We start from the raw sequence: 25,817 nt of genomic DNA, 5'->3' as shown, positions 1-25,817 counted from the left end.
TGCTCCATCAGCGCAGCGGTCTTCGGTGGCTGTTTAGCAGCTCTTAAAATCAGAGGTGAGGACAAATAGATGTGTTCTGGCAACAGCTGGATGGTCTGATATTCAGTTTATCTAAGAAACAGAATAAGCTCCTAAAAAGCTCAGAGGTTTGTTTTTCTGCTTCTCTGCAGACAACCAGGTCCCAGATGAACATTTCTATCAGCAGTCTAGATGTTTTCTCTGGTGTTTACACTCTCATGGCAGTGGCCCAACATTGTTCTGGACCCTGCATGGGTCGGCATTGAGATGTGATTGGTGCAGAGCCGATCCAGGCTCCGCGGCCACAGGAAGTCCATTGTGAGGTCTGAAACAGACAAAGCTGGGCTTTGAGAGCTGCTAAGGCAGGACTGACCTGTCTGTGCCCCTAAAAATAGTCCTTCATTGAACATTAGAGGCATTCTGACCTTAAACACACATCTTCACAATAAAATCAGCTTCACTAAGAGCACACCTGATAGTTTCACCAGGATACACATGTGTTTTCATAAGAGAAAACAACCTTGGTTTCTTTTGTCAGGTTAAAAAATGTTTGGATTTTTACTGGTTTGATTACATGATCAATGTAATGGAGTCCATTTTCTTGTGTGTTTTGGTTGAGTTAGGGAACGGTGTTGCTTGGTAGAGGTGCAACAGTACACAGCAGTGATTGTTTAGTATGTAGTTAATGGAAATGTACAATTTCATTACTTGTTCTGCTTTGATTTAAAAATAGCTGTATGTTATCAGTAAACATTTACACTAGAAGGCTTTATGTCATTAAGTGTGGTAGATGGTGGTGAGGTAGATGCAGCAGACCCAGGTTTAGGAAATTAAATTATTTTTAATGATGAAAAAACACAAAATCCAACAGCCCAAAGTCCAGGCAGCACAGAAAAGAGCAGAAAGCTAAGGCTCAAAAACTGGTAGCGACTGGAAGCCTAATGGACGGCGGAAAACTAGACAGATACAACAACAGACAGCAAGTCAAACGAGAGGAGGACCCGACAAAGAACATGGAACACAGGTGACATTAAATACACAGAGGGTAATCAGGGAACGAGACACACCTGGGAACAATCAAGGGGTACACAGGACAACAAGGAGACTCAATAGACACAGACAGGGGCGCCACCATGAATCGTGGGACCCCTGACAAAAAATTTTGTTTGGGCCCCCCTTCACAGCTGCTGTTCGAATTTTTGAGTCTATTTGACCCATAAAAAGCGTCACAATTTTAAAGATTACTTTTAGATTACTGAAATGTCTCTCCCCATGAGCAACAGTCAAAAGCAATGTTTAACTACACTTAAAGCAATACAGACTTCTCAAAAATGCTATGAAGTTGAATTTTATTCAAGCTGCAGTACATAACTTTAATAAAAAATGTTTTCTCCATATCTGTTAAAGCTGTCACGATGTCGTAGCAATCAATCAATCAATTAAATTTTATTTGTATAGCACATTTCATCAGCAAGGCATTTCAAAGTGCTTTACATAATTAAAAACAGAAACACAGAGTCATGTAACATTGAATAAACATTAAGAAAGAGAAAGAGATTTTAAAAAATAAAATGGATACAATAAAAATAAAAAAATTTATGAGACGGATAATCTGTGAAAACAATCAATCTCCTCCATCTTCTTCCTGAATTACTATTACTAGTTAAAGTAATGCATTGTTCTGACCAAAACAACCAATCAGAACTAGTAGGACGCTCTTAGCACTGTCAATCAGCCTCATTCACTCACTGCTAAATGTGCTAATGGTGGAGAAACAACTTATCATTACAAGAAACCGTTTATCTGCTGTCATTGGTAGCTATGCTAACTAAACTGAGCATTCAAAGTTTGAATCTGCACAGCTCTGTGCTATGCTAGCTGCAGCACAGCACAAATCTAGGGGGAGGAAGAATGAGCAGCACCACACGAGATTGTGATTGACAGCACTAAAACTCCTGCGACAGACTGGCGACCTGTCCGGGGTGTATCCTGCCTCTCGCCAGGAACGTTAGCTGGAGATAGGCACCAGCACCCCTCCCGACCCCACTAAGGGACAAGGGTGTAAGAAAATGGATGGATGGATGGATGGATGGATGGAGCACTAAAACTCTCCTGCCACTGACTGGTTGTTTCTAGCACTGGGAGAAGGCAGGGGAAATAAATTTTTCACAGATTACCTCTCATACCATACTGTCACAACATAATGACAGTTTTAAAAAATATTTGAAAAAAATATATAAAAGTGACATACTGCAGCTTTAATTTCACTCAGGAGAGGATGGTCAGGAGGGACGTGGGTTAGAGCTGCTGCTGACCGACTCATCTGTTGTTAAATGGCAAAAGTCACAAGGGACAAGTTAAATATATGAATATTATGAATATGAATATGTGGTAATTTTTTCCCTTAATTCATTAAATGCTAGTGAAAAGGAGGCAAACAGTAGTTTGTAGCCTAGCTAATTATGCTAAATGGTTGATAATCTCACACAGTCTTACCACCTCTCTTGGAGAAAAACTGGGTTATAAATTAACACTCTTGCCTTTTTCTCTCTCTCCCTCTCTCTTTTTTTGAAAACCTGATTTTATAACTTTTCTTAGCAGCATAGTAACTGCCACAATCATTTGTGTCTTCCACTGTCTGCTGCTGTCACTCTCAAGCGCTCCAAACAGGAACAAACCATTTAATGCAGATAGTGGGGGGGGGGGCTCAGGGCAAATATGGATGTGTGTTTTTTTTTAATCTGGGAGTGGGAACATTAAATTTTTACTGCTAAAAACAATATGATTAATTTTGCAATTGACAAGTCCCCGATTTTTTCTTTATTTATTTCTATGAACAAATAAATAATTAAATTGTGGAAGGCCCCCTGTTGGTCAGGGCCCCTAGAATTGTCATCACTTTTCCCCCCTATACCGCGCCCCTGGACACAGAAACCTAAAATAAACACAGATCAAAAAACACAGATCAAAAAAACTCAAATCCTCACACTTTAGTGGTAATGTTAGTGTATACGGTTGTTTCATTTGCTGAATCTGAACCTTCATGACTTCCTGTTGTGCTCTAGCAAAATCTAACTAACCTGAAGTAAATTTCTGCTGTCCCAGTACAAATGTCCCTGACGTCAGTGGCGCAAAAAGTGGGTATGCAGCGCATGCAAGGCATAGGGGCGCAGCACCAGAGGGGGCGTCAAAAGCCCGTCTGGAGGGGGCGGCACCTCCTCCAGACGGGGGGATGTTTTCCCATACACTTCAGCGTGCCTTACGCTCATTCACCTCGCGCACATAACGAGTTAAATGTTCTCCCTTTCACGTATAGTCACCTCGGGGGGGTGGGTAGACGAGCGTATGTTTCCTACGCTCCTTCACCCTGACCTGACGTACCTTCCTTGGTGGGGGGGGGGCGCCGATTTATGTTTTCGCAGCCACCTGAAAAATGTGTAGTTGCGCCACTGCCTGACATTAGCCTATTTTCTTGATGCAGAAAATATGGGACCTAAACTGGATGTTTTTTGTTTTTTTTAAATGGAAGCAAAGATAATATGGAAACTGGTCAGGGAGGCAACCATGAAGCCAAACATGGACCTTACCAAGCTCCATTATTCTGTACTTGGCTAAAAGGTTTTCATAATGGATGTGTTTATTATTGATTTTATTTTTTTCATTCACTAAACACAAAGAAAGCAAAGCAATAATACTTACGCCAGCAGACAATCCTTTGTTCTTATTGATCTTATGACGGTTGAGCTGCAAATGCGGTCGTGCACAAGCTTTAATCCAAGCAAGGCTTTCCTTTTCAGATTTTGGTAATCTGTGAATTTTAGTTCCACAAACACGATCAGGATACCTGACATTGCCTGTACAGGTACCCCACTGACGGAGAACCATTTTTCTTTCGAGTCCTGACGCAAAAACTTTCTGTCGGTCTGGTAGTCCACAATGAACATTAGCATGAGTTTGTGAGACAGTAAGGCACGTGATAGTTGAGCAGTGACGTCAAATGGGCATTGGCCAATGAAACGCAGACCCTGTGGTAAGGTCCATTGCTTAGGAAGACAAGATGCCCCTTCCTCCAGGCCTGACTAAAGCCAAAACACTCTGGGAGAATAAACTGAATCAAAAATTCAACTAGAAATACATAAAGCTGCATTTAGCAAAAAAAACAAAACAAATAAAAGAACACAGAACATCATCAAAAAATACCCCAAGCAATTAGTGAAGCATGGTTGTATATTTCTTCGTATATAATTGGGGTTTTTGTTCTTGTGGAGTAAATGACGAATTAGTTTTGACCCCAAACCTTCTAGTCTGCTAGAACATTGGTCCCCAACCACCTGTCTGTGGACCAATTGGTACCGGGCCGCGCAAGAAATAATTAAATATTTCCGTTTTATGTATTATTTGAGTCTGGAGGAACTTTTATTTTGAAAATCCTTTAATCGGATTCTCTCGGTTACTTGAGCGTCAACATTGAGCCCACAAGCAACAAAATGAGTAAGAACAAGTAAGAAAAAGATCAGATGCCTTTGGAAAGTTTCTTTGCAAAGGGGAAAAGGCCCAGAGAAGAGATAGGAGAATGGATTTATCCCGGACCGGTAGGTGAGTCCCACATTACAAGCCCGCTCTGCGTAACATGCGGCGACCGTCTGCTAATGAGGCAATGAAGCTTCAAACTGCTTCGCCACGTAGAGACCAAGCATGTTGTGCTCAATCAACACACCTCAGGTGTTATTGTCTCTCATCACTCCCAGATGGGAACGTCTCGTTGCAGAGAAACAAGTTCAGGGCTTGCGTTAGTCATTATCGTGAGTTAAAATTTTCACGGAAGTAAAATGTTCATTTTTGTGGCGCATCTGTATCTTATTTTGAAGGGGTATGTAAACGTTACCATAGCGACCAGAGTCAGAGAGCGTTTGGGCAGTGGTCGAGAGGAGATGAGTCGAGCTCGTGAGTTTTAAGTCTGGTTTAGACCGTTGATTGGTTGGCGGGGCAAATGCCTTCATAGTTGGGCGGGCTGCTGCAGGGTGCGTGCGTCTTTGTTTCTCCCACTGTTGCTACGGTCGGAGGCTACATGTCGGCTTGTGTGTTTGGTCGACTCGTCTGCAATCGTAAGTGCCAGTTTTGCTATCCGTGGCTGAGATCCTGGTTGGTTTTTGGGTGCTACACCTGCCGTGCGTTTCTGCAGTGTTGCTCTGATGACGTTGCCGGCTGCAGCTGGGGGTTGCTATGGCGTGCGGCTTCCACGAGGGTCAGCAGGTCCTCACCTGCTGACCCGCTTCCTCCCGGCTAAGGCTGTGTTTCCACCCCTGGGTAAGCTACCTGCTATTTAGCTTTTGATTTCTGTTATCTGGATCCACCGTTAATGGGTTTTCTGTTTCAGGCAACTGATTGTGTTTGGAGCTGCAGCGCTTTGGACGCTCTGCTGTCTTGTCTTGTCTTGCCGTTGTTTGTTTGGGCCGCTCTCAACTAAACCTGTTGCGGATTGGGCAGGCTGTGTGGGCGGGGCGTTACTCCTCTGACCCCATCAAAGGGCATTTGGAAGCAGATGACAACAACTTGTTCCATTGTTTGAAGTGTTTTCTTTTATAGTTTTTGTTTGATTTACTAATTTCTTTTACATTGCATGTTTTCTATTTATTTTTACTACTTTCTTTTGCATTGCATGTTTGTTTATTTTGTTTGGAATAATTGAACTTGTCCGTCGTGCACCTTATGTGTTCCTTTTGTTTCAGGGACAGAGTAGTAGGCCTGAAGCCTCATTTTTAACAAGAGTTGTTTTAAGGAAAATTGTTTCCTAAAATATTGTGCACTGCTAAGTCTGTGTTCTGGTGCATCTTGTTACTTTTAAAAAAGATCTCCACCTGCTGGTCACAATAGCATACGGGAATTTAGAATAACTAAACACGGATGACGATGCAGAAGCAATAGTGATAGTTTGTAGACTCATTTGAATAAAAGACGTAACAAAAAGGTAAGGAGGTGGATAAAAGACAGCGGGAGCAGCCGCTCTATTTGCTGCACTATGATTTGGAGGTGACTATGTTTTTGGTTGTATTGTAGTTCCCAGTCAGGGAAATCCCCACAGGCTGTGATAAAAGGGCCAAGACAACCCAAATTGGGCATATTCAGGCTTTAGCAAGATCACCAACATCCCTCCCCCCTTCCCTCCCGGGCCGCAACAAAATTTCGAAGTCTTGACTGGTCCGCGATAAGAAAAAGGTCGGGCACCACTGTGCCATAGTTTTATTTTGTTTTGATGAAAAAGCTCCCAGTTTTTAGAGTTTTAATTATTCTTGAGCATGTAGCTTGTAAATGCTTTAATAACTTGCCTCTGTTTTTGTCATTGTGACCTCTCAGTTGATGTCCAGTTATAGGATTTCATGGAGACATTTCAGTCTAGCTTGGGTTGCCTCTGAACCAGCTCATCTATCTGTGTATATTCATTTTCCAGAAAGATAAATCTATCTCGTCCTTCGATTTAAAGAAAACAACTCGTTATGCGCAGAAGACTGAATGCTGAATGTTAAATAAAATCCTGAAAACAATGCTGTCTCTCAGCAGCACATTCACAGAAACAATGAATTGTGTTATTGTGTGAGAACTGAGATGTGCGTCCTGCTGAGTCAACCAGTCCTCCATTCTGGGAGTAAGACACCCTGGTCAACATCCCTGGGGAGCTGATTAGGGACTCAGAAAGTGATGGTGATGTGTCCTAAGGGCCCAGGACGACTGAAGCAAAGACTTGTCCTGCTGACTAAGTTGCTGTGACAGACTCCGGACCCACAGCTGAGGCTGTTTTGACTTCCCGGTCCTTCTACAACACTCTGTTTTTCCCCACAAGGCAGCGTCTGATGACTTCTAGGACAAACAGAAAGTAATTAGGTCTTGGATGAGGCAAAAACAAGTTTTACATGAAACATTTAGGCAATATGAAAATAAAAAATAAAGTAGCATATTTTCCAAAAGTTGAAATAACATGTGATTTATATATGGTCTTCCTTTTTCTTAATTTTAAAAACTCTCCCTTTTAATCTGAACCTATGGCTTTTTTTCCAATTGTTGACTTTTTTTTTTTCAACTAAAGCAGTTAGTTTAACCCAGTATGCTGGATACATTGTATCGATTGATTTCAGTCATTTTAATGTATTGGTGTTAGTCCTGTAATTAATATCAATAAGAGGTTTATTTCCATATTGTTGCTGTTTGTGTTTTGGGCCCAGGTGAAAAAAAGTATACTTTAGTATACTTCAAACATACTTAAATTTGTGAAAGTACACTTTAAGTAACACTAAATATTAAGTGTACTACCTATAAGTATATCTGAAGTATACTAAAAATACACTTGTACCAATTTCAAAATTAGTACTTTAAACACACTTAAACATAATTGTACCAAAATACACTTTTAATATATTAAATGAAAGTATACTTTAAGTGAACAAAATATGAATGAATATGTATGAATTTTTAAGTGCCGTAATAATCTTTTACTATTTATTAAAATTGCATACAACAAAAAAAATGATAATCATGATGTAATTTTTAAGAAAGCATCCAATCAATTTCCAGATGTGTGATGTTAAAACCTTGTAATCAACGGCATAAGCTCCAGTTCATACTCCAGACCAGATGGTGGCGGTATTGCACACTTTCATTTATTTTAAAAAACGCCACAAAGAGAAGAAAAAACTTGAAGCAGGGAAGATAACAGACGCTGTTCTTCAAATTCACCATTTTTACTCGCACAATATTGCCTTCAAAGTAGAGAGGGCCTTGACAATAGTTACTATCCATCCATCCATCCATCCATCCATCCATCCATCCATCCATCCATCCATCCATCCATCCATCCATTTTCTTTACACCCTTATCCCTTAGTGGGGTCGGGAGGGTTGCTGGTGCCTATCTACACCTAACGTCAATAGTTACTAATTTTGGTAAATTCAAGGTGGTGACGTCATAATCCGAGTTAGACGACAACACAACGGGACAACAACTGATGGAAATGAAATGTGTCACAAAAGGAGCCCGGGGGGACGAAGGCTGCTAAGTGTTGCTAGCTGGTGGTAAGTTTGCTTATTAATTATCTTCATTTAATTATAAACAGTGCAGTAAAGATATATAACTTACGTTGGTTTCATAAATAATGATTTTATAAATTTTGTTGTGACTTGTATGATTATTACAATAGAAATCATTCAGTTTCATGTTATATCTGCATGGAGGCTGTTTGTTGCGACTTATAGTTTAATTCATAGACTTAACCTGGTTTTAATTAAGCTCCATAAGACAGAGAGACTTTAATATTGTGAGATTGTTGTTCTAACTCGTTCATCAATGTTTTCATCTTCAACATATGTTTGCAGCCTAAGCAAAGGAAGATGAAAGAGGAAGCCAGAGAAATCAGATGTTAGAAAACCTAAAGACTTTCATGTCTCAGAAGAAGCTCTGACTCCACCAGATCACCAACCAGCTCTAAGGATGAACCTTCACATCGTCTTCATGATGTAAGTTTGTTTTTTCAATGAGGAGCTAGCTACATTTTCAACAACAAAAACTGCTGTGTTACCAAGTGCTTAATAAACATGATTTGATTTAAAGGTAACTGGAAATAATTGTTCTCTTCTTGTTAATCTAACATTTATCTTTCTTTTTTTATTTGTTGTTGACTTTCAGGGCCCTGTGATGGACTGGTGACCTGTCCAGGGTGAACCCTGCCTCTCATCTGATGGCTGCTGGAGATGGGCACCACCACCCTGCAAGGATCAGTGTGTTCAGATCATGGATGGAAAGATTTTAAGGTAGTTTGTCTCCTTAAGTCCACACTTAAAACAGCTTCATAGTTGTTTTATGAAGCAACTATGATTCATAAAGAATCAATGTCATTGAATCTATGACATTGATTCAATGTCATAGAATCAACTGATTCTATGACATTGCTGACTATTTTTTTCTACTTCTAACATAAACAGGCAAACACCCAGAAATATTTTTCCACCCTAGGCATCCGGTCCCAATCATCATCAGTTCTGATGATGTCACATACACAGCGAGTCCACAACGTCTTAAAATTGTATTATATTTTTATTTGCCATTTTTCTGTTCTCTTTAAAATACAAATGCTTTCTCTGTTTAATTGCTCTATTGTTCTTTTTTGTAGGTTTCTGTATGGTGCAGTGAACAAGAATGTTCTGTCGTTGATCCTCACTGTCATGTTTTATTGTCACACTTAAATTTTCATGTTCATGTGTTCACTTTTGATGTGTAAACTGATAATTTATGTAAAGTTCATAAAGTTGTGAGTAAAATTGGACAATTTTAAAATGTCGGTAATAAAACAAAATATTTGAATTACCTTGGGCATCTTGTGTAATTAATCTTTCCATGCAATTGTAGCCTAAAACAATGTAAGTACTGTAGTGTCATGTACAAAATAGGTACGTAGGAATAAAGACTTTCGCGAGTAATTCAAATTGTAGTTTATTATCAATAGGAGGAAATCAAAAAAAATAATTAAGTGTAATTTAAATACATTACTAATATATTAATAGTATATTTAAAATATCTTTGAAGTATATTAAATATATATTTTTAATATAGTTCTGAGACAGAATTATTACACTCAAAATATAATAATTATATCAAAATATTATAAAGCTCAGAAATATATTTAAAAAGTATACTTTCAGTACACAAAAAAGTACACTTGAAGTTGTTCCAAAAAAGTACGTAGAGTATATTAAAATATACTATTAGTTGTAATTTAATACTACTTAAATACTACTAAAGTATACTAAGCACAAAATTAGTTATTTCAAAATAGTAAAGTTTTAGTACATCGATAAAAGTATACTAAAGTATGTTAAAATTTAGTATACTAAAGTATACTTTTTTTCACCTGGGGGTAGAGGTCGATCATGTGGTATTTGCTTAGGAATTTAACAGTGATGGTGCAGAACAGGATTGTTCAACAGAAGCATGATATGAGGATTTGACTTAGAATTGACTCACAAATTTCAAATTTGACCTGGACTTACAATATTAGGACCTGAGGTTTGACCTGGATTTACTTCTCAAAGTCTTGATATTTGACATGAAACGTTAAACATTTGTATTTGACTTGACTCAAAAAGACTTGTGACTTCACTTGTAATTTCCTTTCAGAGATTCATGACTTTTGTGGGATTTGCCCCTCAAAGGACTTGTGATTTTACGTTTAGTTACTGTGTTATATAGTTGTCCACATTTGTTTTCACAAGGTTTTTTTGTTTGTTTCTTTATACTGACGTCTTGCCATGCAGAAGTGAGATTCTGAAAACTTCAGGTTGAGGAAATCCTGCTTCCTGCTTGTCTTATGACGAGTCTTCCTCATTTTCCTCCAGCTTGCCTGTTGCTCTACATTTAGTTGGACTGGATCCCATACATGGCACATAAAATATGTCTGAAATAGAAGTGAAACCAGTTGTTTGTGTAGACACTGAAGCCAATTCCCCATTATTTCTACTGGTATATAAACTTATCACTTTCATTGTGTTTCTGTTGATAGACTTGAGGTCCAACCTTCTTACAACCGATCTGTGCAGCTGGTAATCTCTTCATTTATCTAGCCCAGGGGTGGGCAACTCCAGGCCTCGAGGGCCGGTCTCCTGCAACTTTTAGATGTGTCTCTACTTCAACACACCTGAGTCAAATAATGAGGTCGTAAGGAGCACTCTGAAGAACTTGACAGCACTTAGGAGGTGATTCAGCTGTTGGATTCAAGTGTGTTGGACCAGGGACACATCTAAAAGTTGCAGGACATCGGTCCTCGAGGACCAAGATTGCCCACCCCTGTTCTAGCCTGTGGACCCAAATACTTTGAGTTTTGCTCTAATTTGGGCAGAAAATCAGTCCAGACACCCTATTCTCCAGATTCAGATCTGCAAAAAGCTCTCTGCCCAAAAATGGAAGTAGATTTCTCTTGGGCAAGTTAAGAGCCTGATCGTTTGCTGAACCAAATTCTTGAGTATAAATGGAAAATGTTCCCTCAATGATATCACCACCTCAGCAGCTTCTAGTTCGGGAAGATTACTTTCCATCTGGTGGAGGCATTATTAACCACAAGTATGCAGAATTTTTAGTGATGCGTGGTGGGAGAGATGAGGAGGAGGCGTATGGTTTCAGCTAAAAAAACAGGCAGAAGTAGAAGGAATATTCACTCATTTATCATGTTTTATTATGGTTCTGCAGATGAACCTTGTTTGGTGTTTCAGGCTCATATAGACCCTCTGGAGTCAATAGTTTCAAAGTAAAATGTGCAAATATTCCAGGAAATTATGCAGTGTTGTTCTATAGTGAGTCTGTTTCTGCAGTTAGGCCACATCTGTTTTTGCTGGGGGGGCATATTTACTTACATCTCTGCTCTGAGTCATTGCGCAGCCTCGTCTCATTGCTGGTTAAAGGCCTGATCGTGTTAACATGAGTTCTGTTTGAAACGTGACTGCTGGGTAAATTTCTCTAAGCACACAGTTTGTTTGAGCTGGATAGAAAAGCTTCAATGCTTTTTTTCGTTCTGCAAAAGGTCTGTTCTGTTTGCACATATTTTTTTAATGGTTTATTTTAAACAATTATGTGAAAAATTGTTTGTTCCTCTTGGTTTTTTTCCCATTTTTCCACATAACTGCCTGAAAGTTTTTAGAGGCTTGTCTGTGAAACCAACACAATATAGTTGATAATTGTGAAGTGGAAGGAAAATGATTCATGATGCAAATAAATTCCCAATTGCATTTGGAGTGATCACGTTCAAGGCTTGTACAAACTTTTCACAAGGGTCACCTCAGAACCACCTCAAAAGATATAAGAACCACACCGAGGAGCCAGAAGAGCCACATTTTGCGATTAAAAAAAATAAAATTATTTTTTACATTTTACGTTGTTTGAAAAATTGTGCCCATTTCTTTTTGTAAGCAAGTTTGATAACTTTTTTTAAAAACGTAAAAATAAAATTGCTTCTCTTTCATTATAGAATCATATCATATTAATAATGTATGCTAAATAAACTAATTTGTTTCATGTAGTTTTTAACAAAGTTTGTTTACCTGGACCAAAGGCAAAATGGCTCTCTGGGTCACATAGGATCTCTGACTTCACTTAATGTCACAAAATAGAACATGTTCATAAGACTGCCCTTGTGTGGCAGCAACATACTACTACACATAGCTGTGCCGTTTCTCCTGGTTTTCTTGCATATTTATTTCTATTTTGAGGTTGATTAGCTGCAACAGGCTTCAATAAAAAACTGAGGGTGCATGTTCAAAAGTTGCGTCTTGTCCACATTGGCTGCGACAGGCTGTCCAAACTCCTATTTAGTTTTCACACTGACTGACCTTTAGCATGCTGAATAAACTCATTCTCTTTGTATTTTAAGAGCTTCTTGTGCCTTTGTGTAACTGTGTGGGCAACACTTCTCAGAAATGGAAAAGCTTCAAAGCAGCATTTACCTCCTGAGAGGGCATTAGTGAGCTGCTCCACCTACACGACTGGATCCGCAGCGAGCGGACTCTCATCCTGCTCAGACTCTGCTCCATTAGAGAACGACGCTGGAATCTGCTGCTGTTTCACTTTTACATCCACACATCAGTCATTCCCAGATTCCAGCTCTCTTTCCCAACAGCAGAGCCAGTCATTCCCTCTGAATGATGATCCACTACTCCCTGTTCTCATTGTCTGACTAATTTTTAGCTCATTAAATCACCATGTAGGATTCTGTCTCTGTAAATCAGACTACAAAATCCAACCACAGGAACAACAACCCCCATTAAAGTATTTAAATGGGACTTGTTATGCAAAATTCACATAATGCATGTTTTTGTACTTCCATTTGGGTTTCCACTGCTTCTGCACCCTAAGCATAAAAACACACCCAACCGGTTTTTGGCAATAGGTTAATATTTGTTTGGTGTCGGAAAAAAAAACTAACCATTTCACAAACCTTCTAAATGTAACTTCACAAATCAGCAGGAACTGCCACTCATCTAGCAACCCCAGGTTAGTCCAGCCTGTCACCAAACAGCTGGTCATCTGGTCACCTTAAGCCAAAATTATGGATGACCAAAACCAAAAATAAAAGCAGAAATATAAAAATCACCTAATAAATAAATGAAATAACTTAAAATACACCAAAAAGAAGAACTTTTCCTTATGTCTTATAATTTATTTGGCATTCAGTTTTTTCTTCAGTTTAATTCCAATAAATGACATTTTTACACTCATAATTTAAATTTTACTGGTTTTTAGAAATGTTGTGTTTTCTTTTACTTACAGATGCATTTGTGTCTCTTTGTTTTTCCCCCACAATTCCTTTCATTGTAATTTTTTTTTAAAATTCTGTCTCCTCTTTTTACTTCACCATATGTATCTCTGCCTTATTATGCAAATGAGGAGGGGTGGTGTTTTAAGACTTCAACTTCTACCTGTTGGCTGGGTAGTATTATACTACTCATAGCCCAAACCTGTAAATCTACAAAATGCATTTATAAATTAAAATTAATTTGTCAATTTTAAGTATTTACTTATTGAAACGTTTATATGTTTCTGCTTTTATTTTTAATTATGTCAGTTTTGGAATGACATATTCAATGGCTACTAGAAAAGACAAGTGTTTAGTTGTTGACTTACCATTCAGAAACCACTTGCATTTTTGGTTTTACAGGAGGCTTCACTTGTGCTTTTCAAAGATGTATGGTTGTATAATCGCATCTTTGCTTGCGGCCATTTTTGTGTGCATCTGTAAAAGTTGAATTGTGGAGGAGGGGTCAGCAGCAACTTATTTGGATTTAAAGTGACAGAGCCCTAAAACAGCTCATTCTGAAAGGAGCTCAAAATAGGCAAAACTGAGCATATTAAAATCTTATTTTCTAAGAATGATTTTGTCCAAAACATGTTTTGTGTAATCCACAGATCTGGAGATTTATTTGTAGTGTAAAAATCAGACTAAATTTAGCTGCTCCCATCCAACAGGGGTCTGCAACCTCTGGCTAGGCACCAAAGCAATATTCTTGCTAACATCAAACTTGTTTTTATCTGGCACCACCTGTGAAGAATCAGAGTACACAGATGAATGAGGAGGTGATTTGCCACATGAAAGCCTCATGGCTTCTACCTCAAGCTGTTTCGTTTAATCTTTGTCAGCTTCAATTTCCAATTTGTGCATTTCAAGTTTGAAATCAAAGTCAGCTTTTCTTACCAACTCCCTCTCCTGTGCCTCCAACTGTAGGCGAGCCAGCCAAACCTCGAGTCTGGCATTATCACTGGAGTCACTGAGCTCTGGCGACATAGGATCGAACCGTGGTAAAGTCGCAGGGGGCGCCTGCGGTTAAGCCAACCCCTATGGGGGAGTTGGGATTACAGCAGCTCCTTCATCTTTCAAAGGAGGGAGTCCTAGATCAACAGAAAGATCACCACAAACATCCACATCAGTTTTGCTTGTGTCCACAAGGACTTTAATCTCAACCAGTTTTTGAATAACAATTTTTTTTAATTTCAGCTTTTGAAAAATGTTTTTTCACTGGAATGTCATAGCGTTCAGCCAGACATAAGTCGTCCTTACGACACAGTTCCAGCTGTTCATGGCTAAGAACCTGTACAAACTCCTCTAAGCTTAAGGTCATTTCTAAACGGACACAAAGATCTCTCAAATTATTGTGGATGCCTACAGCTCAGGGAAAATGGTGATCCCTGACATGCCCCCACTTGTGTTATGGCCCCCCCTTGTGAGGAGAAGGGGAGTAACACGACAATCACAAAAATTTGACAGAGTCCAAGTGAATGTGATAAAAAAACCACACACAAAAAAAAACGAGGTGTTTATTTACAACAAAAATCCCAGAAGGCTCATTCAAACTGTGGAGGAGAAAGGGACAGTTAGGTGGTGCCAAATCAAAGAAAATAATAAAACAGGGCCTATCTACCGTCTATGCTAAAGAAAAGAAATAGAAAACAAAAACCCTGCTTACCTGATCTAACAAAAGTTTCACCAAAACTTTACATGGGCGGCACCAACCTACTTGCCTAGTGTATCTAACAGAAAAACACCTACGTGACCAAAATGTAGAGGTTACCCCAAACTTACCTAGTCCTCTAACTCCCATCACAAACCTTTACACAAAGAGCACCAGCAACAAGACATGTGTCAGCTAGCCAGCAGCTCTCAGTTCTTCTTCTTGTCGGTTTTATTGGCGGTTGGCAACAAACTGTTAGTAGCATTACCGCCACTTACTGGTATGGAGTGCGGTTCGTGATGGTCTATATTTATCCATATCTATATATATATATTCTACCATAAATTCTACCTAAACATTCACTCACACATACACATGTAAAAACACATACGTGCTTATGCACAACTTTGTATACCATTCTTCTATGCACACATTCACAAACATACCCACTATAATAAAATTCTATGAAATAATTTAGTTTTCTTAAGAAATTGAATAATTATTTGCATATGTTTACTCCCCAAATTCTTCCTCAAAATATCTAATAAATTAACCTTTTCCTTAATACTTTCAAACTATCTCTTCATATATGTTCTTTTTTATATTAATGACATTCTAATATAACTTGCTCTATAGTTTCATATTTATCACAGTAATCACATTTGCCAGTTTACTGCCTTTTGAATTTTAAAAAGTGTATAATTAAGTCCTGTATGTCCAAATCTCAACCTTATCACTCTTTCCTCCTTTCTGCTTCTTATTCCATTTCTTCTTTCTCCTACAATCTTCTGAATTTTATAAAACCATCTTCCTGTTTTATCTTCATCCCACCTTTTTTGTCATACTTTCATCGGTTTCTCTTTAACAATGCTATTTCCTTCAGATTTACTTGTTTTAACTGTAAAGCTAATAGGATTTTGAACTGCCCTCTTTGCCATTTTATCTGCCCTCTCGTTTCCTTATACTCCAATATGTGCTGGAACCCACACAAATATAACTATCAAACCCATGTTTTGTATTCTGAATAATGTATGAAATATTTCTAATAAAATTTCCATCCTACTATCTGTTTGATTATATTTTAAACTTAATAATGCAGAGCTTGAATCTGAACATATTATTGTTTTTAATGATTTTATGTCTTCTACCCACTGTAAAACTAAATATTGCCAACATTTCTCCTGTGTATACCGATAATTCATTCGTTTTGTAATTCGTTTTCCTATTTTTATACTACAAACGCTACAACAAACTGGTACTACAAACGCTATTCCTATTTTCCCAGTTATTTTTGATGCATCTGTATAAATTTGAATATATTGATAATTAATTAAATATAATTGCACTGAATAACTATCTACAATGTATGATTTATCTTGTTTCTTTTCCATTACTGTTGCTTCTGGTAGAATCCAGGGTGGTAAAATTTATATTGGCGTTGTTTGACTAATTTCTAAACAATTGATTTTAAATTATTTTCTTTTCTTTTCAATTGTCCATCCAAAACTCCTCATTTCTTTCTTTTTTTTTTCTAACATGGATTTAAAAATTTCAGAGTTGGATGATCAAAGTTATTGCCTTGCAAATTTAACCAATAATTAATTTCTAATTTTGTTCTTCTTAAATCTAACGGCATTTCTCACATTTCTATTTCTATTGCTGCTGTTGGTGTGGTTTTAAATGCTCCAGTACATAATCTTAGTGCCTGATGTTGGATAATGTCTAATTTAACCAGATGTGTTTTTGCTGCTGAACCATAAACTAGACAACCGAAGTCTATGTTAGATCTTATCATACCTGTATAAATCTGTTTTAATGATTGCCTCTCTGCTCCCCAGTCACTGCTAGCCAAGCATCTCAAAATATTCAAAATTTTCTTACATTTATCAACAACTTTTTGAATATGTATATTCCATTTTAACTTTTCAACAAACCATAACCCTAAAAATTTATGCACTTTACCTGCTCTAATTCTTGGTTATATAATTTTAATTTTATTTCCTTGTTTATTGTTTTTTTGAGTAAATATCATTACTTTCGTTTTATCAACGGAGAACTTAAATCCCCATTAATAATAAGCTCTTGTAATTTTTTAACAATAAAGTCAACATTTTTTCCTCTTTTCCAAACAGCTCCATCATCTGCAAAAAGTGAACAACCCACGTCTTTTCCAATATCTTTAAATACATAATTTATCATAATTGAGAAGAGTAATGGACTTATAATACTTCCCTGTGGAGTTCCATTCTCTACTATATATTTTCCTGAGATAACTTCACCAATTCTAACTTGTATTTTTCTATTTGTTAAAAAGTCTTTAATCCATTTAAATATTCTCCCTTTCATACCCAACTTCTATAATTTAATTAATAATCCCTCATCATGTCATATACTTTTTTGTCATGATCCGTGTTTCTATGTGTTTATTTTCTAGTTTCTGTGTGATTCTGTTCCCTGTTAGTCCTGTCTCTGCGTCTTTCCCCGTTGATTGTCTCCCAGGTGTGTCTCGTTCCCGTGATTGCCCCGTGTGTATTTAGTCTCCCCTGTTGTCTGTGTTCTTCGTCGGGTCCTTGTCTACTGAATGTCAATTGTATGTCGATTGATGTCACCTGTCTCCGTGCTGCCAGTTTCCTCGTGTTGTTCCCCGCTGTTCCTTGTCGTTGGATTTATTCATTAAACATATCATTTTCATCACATCCTGCGTCTCTCCTCACCTACCTCCACACCGCCTCATGACATTTTTCTATATCAAAAAATACTGCCACTACACTTTCTTTATATACTTGTGCTCTTCTAATTTCATGCTCTAAACATAGCGTTGGATCATTAGTACTCCTCCCTTTTCGAAAACCACTTTGATATTTTGACATATATCCTTTACTATTTAAATAATATACTAGTCTATTATTAATCATTTTTTCCATTATTTTACATAGATTTGATGTTAAAGCTCTGTCTGGTCTGTAGTTTTCTGGGTTTGAATGATCTTTTCCTGGTTTAGCTATTGGTATAATTGATTCCTTCCAGGTCAAGGGTAATTTTCCCTCCTCCCAAATTTTATTATATAATTGTAATAATATATCTTTAGATTTTTCACTGAGTTGCCTTATCATTCTATACTAAATTTGGTCTTTATCTGGTGCTGTGTTTTTTGTCTTCTTAAGTGCATAATTCAATTCCGTTTTTGTAAACTCAACATTCAACGAATTATTTGTTTCTTCACTGCTCTGTAATAAATCTTTATATTTTTTGTATGTTCTCTTCCTTTTCTTCCCTTTTCACTAATATTATTTGAACTATGAATTTTACTGAATGTACTTGCCAATATTTCAACTTTATCTTCATCTCTTATTATATTTGTATCATCTATTTTTAGTATAGGCTATTCAAACTTGGTGGCACAGTTGGTAGAGCTGTTGCCTTGCAGCAAGAAGGTTCTGGGTTCGATTCCCGGCCCCTGTCTTTCTGCATGGAGTTTGCATGTTCTCCCTGTGCATGCGTGGGTTTTCTCCGGGTACTCCGATTTTCTCCCACAGTCCAAAAACATGACCGTCAGGTTAATTGGCCTCTCCAAATTGTCCCTAGGTGTGAGTATGTGTGTTCATGGTTGTTTGTCCTGTGTGTCTCTGTGTTGCCCTGTGACAGACTGGCAACCTGTCCAGGTGACCCCGCCTCTCGCCCGGAACGTTAGCTGGAGATGGGCACCAGCAACCCTCCCGACCCCACTAGGACAAAGGTGTAAAGAAAATGGATGGTTGGATGGATGGATATTCAAACTCTCTTTTTATACCATTCATTCTTTTAATTACTTTCCAAATTTTCTCAATTTTTGTTTCTTTCCCTATCGTACTACAAACATTTCTCCAATATTCTTTTTGCATTCTTTATAGTTCTCCTTACTATTGCTTGCTTTCTTTTATAATCAATTAAATTCTTATAAACTGGATTATGTTTTAGTACCTTAAATGCTTTATTTCTTAACTTTATTGCTTCTTTGCACTCATTTGTCCACCATGGCACCATTTTCTTATCATTTTTACACCCTGGTTTCTTTAAAGAATTATCTGCTGCTTCCATTATTATCTTAGAAATTATTACATTTTCCTCATTTATATGCATCCTCATATATACTTTTTCTACGTTTATTTGACTCAAATATCTAAATTTAATCCAGTATGCCTTATTAAAATGTAACTTTTTCCCAAGCTTTATATACTTATTATTTAAATTTGGTCCTACTCTTACTGTTATGGGATAATGATCACTACCTATTGTAGATTTTTTTATCAATGTGAACCATTCACAAATACCACAAATGCCAAATAATCAATAACTGATTTCATCCCAGTTCTTATATCTATTCTTGTTCCCCTTCCATCATTAATACATACTAGATTTTTCATTTCCATTAATTCTTCTATAACTTGTCTGTTTTTATCATTACATTTACCCCACAATGTACTATTTGCATTAAAATCTCCACACCAAATTACTTTCCCTTCCAAATATTCAGTTAACTCCCCTTTTAATTCAATCGATAATGTTTTAAATGGATTATAAAAATGTATTATTTTGAATTTACCTTCTTGTTTCCATATCTCAATTACCAAATATTCTAGTTATTTCTCTTTTCCTAATACCTGATATTGTATCCCTTGTTTTATAAATATTCCACATCCTCCTCCACTTCCCTCTGGTCGATTTCTTCTTACACTATCATATCCTTTAATCACAAAATCTAATGTTGTTTTTAACCATGTTTCCTGAACACAAATAATTTCCGGTTGTTCTTCAAGCTCATCAATATAACCTTTAAGTTCCTGTCCGTTAGCAATTAAACTTCTAGCATTCCATTGTAATTTTAACATGAACTGTTTTCACCTGATGGTCCTGGTCTAGCATCTACCTCCAACTTTTTATTTATGTTCTCCCATGAACCCTCTTTAAAGCCCAAAAATTTTTCAGCTCCTCTCACAATTATTTTAATCTTTTCAGTTTTGTGGTTGGCTTGGTCAGTGCAGTTGATAACATATGCTATTAGTTTTTCTACTGGTATTGCAACATTTTCTTCTATCTGTACTTTGGATTGCTGTGTAGTTTGACTCACTGTTTGTTCAATCTCTCTTGTTTTCTGTTCCTTCACATTTTTAACTGCTTCTGCATAGCTTATGTTTTTAGTTGTTTTAATCTGTACAATTTCTTTTGGTCTCTTCCTTACTTCACATCCTCCATACGTAACTTTATGATTCCCTCCACAATTACAACATTTCTCTTGTGCTTCTTCTTTACATTCTTCTAAATTGTGATCTTCTCCACATTTTGGACATCTCTGCTTTCCTTTACAAACTGCTGCTATGTGTCCATACCTTTGGCATTTGAAACACTGAAGTGGTGGAGGTACTGTTTGTTATTCTGCAGTAGTCAGCCCCGTCTACGTCTCAGTACTCCTCTGGACTTGCTACTGCCCAGTTCTCTGTCTAATAGGTCCGGAAAATCCCCGAAACTTGGGTCTTACCCTAGAGGTAGTTTATGTAGGATTATCTAGTCAAACTGGGAGCAGAAAGGACTCGTCTAGCTCTAACTACCTTCGATCCAGAAGTTATGACCCTTTTCAGTTGAGGAACAGTCAGCTGAGTAGCCCTCACAGCTGCATAACCCTTACAACCACTCCTGTTAACGGTAGCTCCTTCCCTAAAATAACGGCACTTGTTAACGGCTAGATTGGATTTAGTGACTCAGACTCAAGTCCCAGGGTCATTATTCTAACACTCACCAGAGGAAAATACAAAGCCACCACATCTCTAGAATCATGTGTGCTAATTTTACTACAATCAGGAGAACCAATAATGATCAAAAATGACACAATTAAATTCACTGTCCACAATTCTCATTAATATTTTAGAATATGACTTTATTAACCAAGCTTTAGCAGGAGCAAATGACAAGCAGGTTTATTTTCCAAAGATTATGAAATTGGTAAGAATATAATAAAATCAATTTAAAATCAATCACATCCTGTCTTCATTCCTATCCCTAACCTTTGTCACTAAGTTTACTGAGCGAGGCTTTGGGGGGAGAGGCAGGTCAACTCATACCCGATGGCACTTGATCTCGGCAGCTGAAATCTTCAAATATCCTTGGCCAAAGTCTTTGCCCCGGCGGAGTAAAGTTCTCTTTCAGAAGAGAAGCAGAGCAGAACTGTCCGTTATCCTTCTAACGTGCAGAGTCTTTGTCATTAAATGACCTCCGTCTCTTCTCCAAGTCGGCTGCAGTTGAGTGGAGAACATTGGGTAAAAGGCAGAGGAGTTGGTCGGATCAGGAACCCAGGGTCGGGGCTGGTGGAACTCGTCCCTTCTTGGTGGCGTGAAGTCTTGAGCTTCCCTTGGTCCCGGGGTGCGGTCCTCTGCTGGCTCCTCTTCTGCGCCGCGGACAAAGAACCTCTTTCCTCCCCTATCCTCTGGGTTTTATACCCTCTCAACCCAGGGCTGTTTACGGGGCAGGGCTACGTGACTTTAGAACCGCCCCACTGTCTGTGGAAAGTCCCAACCTTCCCCAACCATCACCTCCTTTATGACTCACTTATGCCTCATTACAGCAATTCTCCGGTACTTCCCTTTTTCCACTGGCCATCTGTTTCTGGCCATCTGTTCCCCCACCCTGCTCAGTGTACTCCTTACAACACAGTTTATTCTGTTTCTCGCAATCTTAAATCCTTCTTCATTTTGTCTTTGTAATTCATCACAAAGCATAATCACTGTGTTACTTTATCAACTTATTACTTCAGTATGTCTCTTCCTCACTCATCATCACATTATACAACAATCAAGCTGTTATTGTTAACTCAAAAGGTACAAACTTAAATTTCCATAATTACATTATAATGTTCAACTGATCAGAAATACAGAACATATATTTTGATTATACATTACAGACATTCAACTAATCAAAAATACAGAACATATATTTTGATTATACATTACAGACATTCTTACTTTCACATGAGCATTATGTTTTATACTTGTTTCTTTTAATCATCATTAAATCAATATACAAGATTTGCTGTTATTTCTTAGGCCTTTATTCCGTTTTCTGCGTGTACCTGGACAGATCTCACATTCTTGTACCAGTTTTCACGACAGTACATAAGGTCTAACTTGAAAACTGAGATACCCTATTTTTATATTTTTTGGTAACTCTTTTTCTTCAAACTCAGTAAGAATTGACAAACTTCCTACTCTTTCTCCATCCACTGTTTTTGACAATCTTTTCAAGTTATTCACTTTGCACCTACAACACTTCTCTTAATTTTATCAAGATCTTCATCTAGAGGGATCCCATAAATCACTCCTCTAATTTTTTTATTTTCTCCCATGATTTTTTTCTCCAGCACAGTTCTTTTGCAAATATTTTCCACATTTAAAGCCTTATTCTTTTGTTCTATATCTTTACATACTACCAATAGGTTTCCGTCTCTCAAAATCTTTACCATTTCAACATCTCCAATTTTATTTTTAATTTCACTTGTCACCACAATGGGGCTGATTTTATCCTGTTCTTCCTCATTCTTAAGTTTCAATATTACCGTATTTTCCACACTATAAGGCACACCTAAAACCTTTCAATTTTCTCAAAAGCCGACAGTGCGCCTTATAATCCAGTACGCCTTATATATGGACCAATATTGAGCCACAACAGGTCTACCAACTATGGTTAGCTGCTGCCGACTTCATTTTCCCCCATAGAAGAAGAAGTGTGCAGTGCATGCTGGGATAGTTGTCAGATCGCTGGTTTGTAATCTATTAATAATGTTTGACTGACCTATCTACCTACCGACTGTTTAGAATCAGGTCATCTGCAGGTCATTTAGCACCACGTTCTCCACGAACATGCTGTGCGCAAACGGAGAAGGGTGACCATCGTCCGGCCACGCCCAGCCCAGTTGGAAGGCTCTCCTTGTCGACCAGAGTTGGACTGTTTTGTTGACATTCACTTTAGTGCAGCTCCATCTAGTGGATGCATAACGTAACTCCAGCCTCTACTGTAGCAACTATTCTGTGCACCTTATGAAAAAAGTTTTAAAATAGGCCATTCATTGAAGGTGCGCCTTATAATCTGGTGTGCCTTATAGTGCGGAAAATACGGTACTTTAAATTCCTCCCTCACAATTTTCCTCCTAACTATCCTTTCTTCTTCTGACCTACTTCCTTTCAGTTCGTTTACTGTCTTGATTATCACCAATTCCCTTTCCTTCATCTATTTTATTTCTTCTACATCCTCTCCCTCATCCCACTGGCGTCCACCCCTCAAAATCCCCATCTTCCTCATTTTCTATCTCCATTTCCATCCAAACCATTCACATACCAGTTTATGCCAAATCCGCCTTTTACAAATGCGATATTTCTGTTTTTGATTTTTCCACGTCGCTCCAACGAACCTAGCTCTTTCATGCAGTCTCGACAAAACAGCTTTTGTTCAAATTTGAATTTCAACCTCTTCTGCATTCTCCCAGCTGGACCCAGCTCTCAGTTCCCTAGGTGGGCTGCTTATATATTCAGGCTCTCTGGATAGTGATTGGCCCATGAGTGGATCAATCAGGGGAGACTGACACCAGCTACTACCTGTGAAGAGGCAAACAAAAGAAGGGGGAGGGGAAAGGAAAACACAAACAGCCTTTCTTGGACTGCTTCTTTTTATTTTTACTGGAATAAAAATTAAGTAGAGCTACTCTTATTTACATTTTCTGGGTGCTCAGCCCACTTCTATCGAATAAGAAATGTTGACTGAAATGAGAAAACTACAAGTGAAATGCTCGGCCTTTTGATGCCTTTGCATTGGGACAAACAAACTTTTAAGTTTTCACATTTTTTATTTCTACACTCTGGCGACAAATGGTGGAAGTCAGAAAAATTCATGTACTCTGAGTTTATTCAGCATATCAGCTTATCTGTTTTTCTTATGAACATGACACCACAGTATTTCAGTGGTGTCATGTGTCTCAGGTTACACTCATAAATCATTACACAACTGTCCTTCAACCCTCCTTGTGTCTTTACATTATCTCTCCTACCCTCTTCACCCCCCCATCTCTTCAGGTCACAGACTGCTGCAACCAAGATAATGACGGGGGGATGCTACCTGGTTGCCATGGTTCTGCTCCCTGTAGGGGTGTTAGTGTGTACCGGAGGGGGGGTTGGGATTGATTTGTCTTGGCAACAGTTTTATTGAACAGCAGATTCCCTCTCCTGCCAGACAAAATGACTTTTTGTTTCTAAATCCGACATCGGGATGGAAAGCATTCAACTGACGTCAGATTAACATACAGAATCAGCATGAAGAGCAAATACACCAGAGTTGGGAAGAAACAACCTGAACTGGTGGTCATTTTCCCGAAAAATGATGTTGAATTGTGAGTATATTAGTCTGTTGCACAGAAAGTGTCGGTCTAGATGGCATGAACATGTCAAACATTAGGTTGTATTCATCATTGTTTGGTTTTTAATTAAAAAAAATGTAACATACTTGATCTAATTTACGATTTTATTTTTTGCTTTTCTACTAAACAAATTACAAATTTGAAAAAGTGACTTATTTCAATCATCTCTTCTGTGAGTTGTACAACAGAGCGTCAGGGCCAGGCTATGAGATTTTTTATTTTCGAGAATATAGTCATAGCATAATAAAAAATTATTTTACCAGACGAACGACTTAAAAATACAAGAAAAAAATAGTTTTTAATGAGAAAGCTTAGTTTGTGTGGTTTTTTTCTTTTGTTCTGTTATTTTTCCAACACATTTTCCTTCTGATAATAATTTGATGCTGATGTTTTAAAAGACAAAGTATTACCTTATCTGTAACCTTATCTGAAACGAACACGAGTATAACTTCACAAGGTGATCATAGTTCATGTGTTAACATCACTGAACTGCACTGATGAAAAATAATCCAAATTATTAAAAAATGTAATATTCAAAAGCCAATAATTTAATATATCGATAAAATCATTTTAATCACCCACCCCTAGTTTTGAATATATAAAGTCTGCATTTATATTGAAAACTATCTGCTCAGAGCTATAAAAGGATGAATTGACCTTCACATGTGTATTTGAAATAAAATGTAGATGCTCTGCTCAGTGAAAGTGCCTGTTAGAGACGAGAGTTTTGCCCTGATTGGATGTGCACCGCTCTGATGAAAACGTTCTGGATGGAACCTGATTAGTTGATGAACTCAGCCCTCATCTGTCTTCATTATTCAACTCATATTTCATTGTTCCATCTTGACATTTTTTCCACTTTTCTCTGTGATTCTTTTCTTTCTCTCATGTTCATGTCCTCTCTTTTTCCACTCATCTTCCTCCTCAGCTGCTTTCAGACAAACACACTAGGAGCAGTTTCTAGGTCATGAGGACTTTAAATGAATAATAAGCTGCTGTGTGCTTTAAAGAGAATTATTTATAGATAGAGACTCATGCTCTGTCACCATCAGTCCTAAACTCTTCCGTCTTTTGTCTCAGGCTGTTTTTGTTTGTCATCTTTTCAGTTCCTAACAGCCTGTTTGTTTCTGCCTGTGGGACTCTTCTGTTGCCTCTCATTCTTCTGTAACTGTTGTTGTGTTAATAACGGCGGATACAAACCGCATATGTTGATGGATAAACACTCAGCGTAAGTGTTGTTGAAATATCCACGCCAGACTTTGATCTTTTGTCTTCCAGCTTTCTCACTCATTTTCTGTACATTTTAAGAGCATCTCAACTCCTGAGCTCAAGGAATGAGCTAATGTTGTGCTGATAAATGACAGCTAACTTTCTAAAGAATACCATTACAG

At 37.8% G+C, this 25,817-nt stretch overlaps 2 protein-coding genes and 2 long non-coding RNA genes across 12 annotated transcripts in view; 2 read left to right on the top strand and 2 right to left on the bottom strand.

Annotated features, from left to right (window-relative positions):
* prr7 (proline rich 7 (synaptic)) overlaps positions 1-25,817 on the bottom strand; it is a 205,602-nt gene that overhangs the window by 68,711 nt on the left and 111,074 nt on the right. The gene's annotated exons all lie outside the window — the stretch shown is intronic.
* Positions 1-25,817, top strand: part of dbn1 (drebrin 1) — a 181,875-nt gene that overhangs the window by 96,326 nt on the left and 59,732 nt on the right. The gene's annotated exons all lie outside the window — the stretch shown is intronic.
* On the top strand, positions 6,726-9,369 carry LOC145554842 (uncharacterized). Of its 2 annotated transcripts, XR_014090863.1 has the most exons (3): positions 6,726-8,081; positions 8,382-8,522; positions 8,692-9,369. It is a non-coding gene; the product is annotated as an uncharacterized LOC145554842 (long non-coding RNA). The 2 variants fall into 2 exon arrangements; XR_014090862.1 differs by having other exon boundaries at positions 6,726-8,522.
* Positions 12,292-21,437, bottom strand: LOC103476235 (uncharacterized). 2 transcript variants are annotated; one of them, XR_535428.3, is made up of 3 exons: positions 21,089-21,437; positions 14,240-14,433; positions 12,292-14,086 (listed from the first exon to the last, which is right to left on the bottom strand). It is a non-coding gene; the product is annotated as an uncharacterized LOC103476235 (long non-coding RNA). The 2 variants fall into 2 exon arrangements; XR_014090930.1 differs by lacking the exon at positions 21,089-21,437 and adding an exon at positions 15,125-15,194.

The sequence above is a fragment of the Poecilia reticulata genome, chromosome 14, assembly GCF_904066995.2.
Source record: "Poecilia reticulata chromosome 14, P_reticulata-male-v2, whole genome shotgun sequence".
NCBI classification, from domain to species: Eukaryota; Metazoa; Chordata; class Actinopteri; order Cyprinodontiformes; family Poeciliidae; genus Poecilia; species Poecilia reticulata.
Note: the sequence above shows the minus strand (reverse complement) of the source record. Positions and strands in the feature narration are given on the sequence as shown.